This window comes from Onychomys torridus, chromosome 8 (genome assembly GCF_903995425.1).
Source record: "Onychomys torridus chromosome 8, mOncTor1.1, whole genome shotgun sequence".
NCBI classification, from domain to species: domain Eukaryota; kingdom Metazoa; phylum Chordata; class Mammalia; order Rodentia; family Cricetidae; genus Onychomys; species Onychomys torridus.
In genome coordinates this window covers 102,073,685-102,076,259 of record NC_050450.1, presented here as the reverse complement: position 1 = coordinate 102,076,259, position 2,575 = coordinate 102,073,685, and the positions used below count along the sequence as shown (strand labels likewise).

The 2,575-nt window shown below is 52.2% G+C and overlaps 1 long non-coding RNA gene across 1 annotated transcript; it reads right to left on the bottom strand.

Moving 5' to 3' along the window:
* Positions 1-414: 414 nt before the first annotated feature.
* LOC118588879 lies at positions 415-1,402 on the bottom strand. The gene is made up of 3 exons (XR_004945622.1): positions 1,341-1,402; positions 737-888; positions 415-590 (listed from the first exon to the last, which is right to left on the bottom strand). It is a non-coding gene; the product is annotated as an uncharacterized LOC118588879 (long non-coding RNA).
* Positions 1,403-2,575: the final 1,173 nt, after the last annotated feature.

Below are 2,575 nucleotides of genomic sequence, written 5' to 3'. Positions count from 1 at the left end.
GGATAAAGAAGTTTTATTATATGTATTTGTTTGTGTGTGCCAGCACACATGTCATAGTCCGCACGTGGAGGTCAAAGGAGAACATGAAGAAGTCGCTTCTCCTATGTGGGTCCAGGGCATTGAACTTAGGTAGTTGTCTTGTCTGCAAGCATCTTGAAAAATCCTGAGGGGTTTTAGAGGGAAGAAAGGAAGGCAGTGAGCAAGCCCAAGAGAGTATTGCTTATGCGGCTACCTCACCAAAGCTTGTCTGTGTAGGTTAGGCTAGTCTTAGATCCCCAATTCATCAAAAACAGCAGAGATCTGGCCAGTGGGGCGGGCCCCTGCCATCCTTGCTCCTGCCATCCCCCATAAGATCACAGGATGATTTGGGTGAAGGGACCGGCAGAGCAAACCCATCAGGGTCAGGGCGGGCTTCTCAGTAACTTCTTATTTATTGGCCTCCTCCAGTCCCGCGGTCGCCGGTTCTGCTCAATATTTTATTCTTGTTGTACCTGCTCAGAAGCAGAGCTGCAGGCAGTTTTGATAAATGGATTGAAAGGAAGGTTTGTCTGGTTTCGCTGAAGCTTCTATAAGTGCCTCTGGATCTCGGGCTGAAATGATATTTTCCCAACTTCCTGCTGCGATCTTGCTCCCCAGCGGCTCTTCCCTTCCTCCCTGCTCATTCTCCCTGTGCACTCCACTTCCCAGCCCCCATGCATGCAAACATGTGCAAGGATGCACAGATCTGTATACTCACTCAGGACCTCTCAGGGCACCAATGTATGAGAGAGCAGAGTGTACCTTCCTGTTGACTGGGAAGCCCATGTAACAGTCATGTGCACAGACATGCCCTCGGTGCACACGAATACACATGCATACTCTGTCCTTTCTGAGTTCAGCTACTCTGACCTTGAGGGAGCAGCACCACAGGGAAGTTCTGGATGAGCACGGGTAGAGATGAGCAGATTCCAAGAGGGAGGAGCCTGGAACTCTGGACATCTCTGCTGGAGTCTCCACGTGCTCCAAGGAGCCCTGCCCCCATCTGCTGGATTCCTCCAGCCTTGCCTTCCTCCTCTGCCTGCCTGCCGGCCTCCGAGGCCCCACTGGGCCAGCTGGAAGCTTTATCCAACCACATCTGAAACGGCTCAGGATCTGGATCTATGCCTGGCCGCCAGCCGTTTCCATAAATAACTAGCTGGGCCTGGCTCCTGGCCCTCCTGGTGATGTCATTGGCGTAGGCTTGGTGATGAAGTCATAGGCTTCCCTTCCCTGGGCCCTCCCTTTGGGTGGAGTGAGAGCCCCACCCCCCACGTCCCATGAGTCCCCTGCCATTTGCTGGGAACTTGCCTGTCTGTCTGCACCTCTTCCTGTTCCCATCCGGCCAGGTATTGGATACAGACTCTCTACCATCTGGACCAACTAAACATGATGGTGCCAGACAGCTCATCTCCCCTCCCCATTGTGAGTTCCTGAACAGCCTCCCAACTTTCCCATCTCCCCTGGATATTGTTTCCAGGTGACAGAAGACTTCAAGGGTGGCAGAGAAGGGTTGGCATCTTGATGCAGCTCTAGGCAAGTCATCCCAGCTGTGAGACATCTGACAAACTTCTTAGTGCCTCTGTGCTAGGTTTCCTCATCTTTAAAGTGAAGCTAGGAGCAAACCCAGGGCTGGCGAAGTCTGCCTTGGGTTCCCGCTGTAAAACACTGAGCCTGGGGCATCGATGCACTGAGTGGGTCCATCATGTGACCACATTTCCATGGAGCTCTAGTTTTGTATGTTTTCTACTCTGTGGCTTCTCTGTGGTGCTCACATCTGGAGAGGGGGAACTGTCTGTTTCCACATCCGGAGCAGGGGAACTGTCTGTCTGTTTCCTTCCCACATTTCTTGCTATGTAGCCAAGGATGACCTGGATCTTCTAACCCTTCTGCCTCCACCTAACAAGCGTTGGGATTGCAGGTGTGCACTGATGTGCCTCGCTTCCTCGTTCTTGTATACTTGACAGTTTTTACTCACTTCTGGTACTATATGCTTTAGCACCAGATGCTGGAAGAACCAGGGAGTTGGGGGGGCACTGGTGGAGCAGCTCTGAGGGGCTCAAGCCCTACCTACCCTGCACCCTAGGGACAGAAAGAAGCATCTTCCTCCTCAATCTCAAGGTAGCTTCTAAGATTGCCCTTATTTTCTATATGAAGAAACTGAGGCAGGCCTGGGGAGATATCTCCACCAGTAAAGGCTTGCTGGCAAGCATGAGGACCTGAGTTCAATGTCCAAAACCCACACACATAAACCAGGCCAAGACATGTGCTCATAATCCCAATCCTAGGGAGATGAAGTTAAGCAGGTCCCTCACTGGGACTCATGGGCAGCTAGCCTAGATAACCAGTAAGCCCTGGGCCAGAGAGAGGCTGCCTGGAAACAAGGGAGGGATGAGCTAGCCCAGCCATTAAAGGCCAAGGCACTCTCTCTGTCTGTCTCTCTGTCTCTGTCTCTCTGTCTCTCTCTCTGTCTCTCTGTCTCTCTGTCTCTGTCTCTCTCTCTCTCTCTCTCTCTCTCTCTCTCTCTCTCACACACACACACACACACACACACACAGGG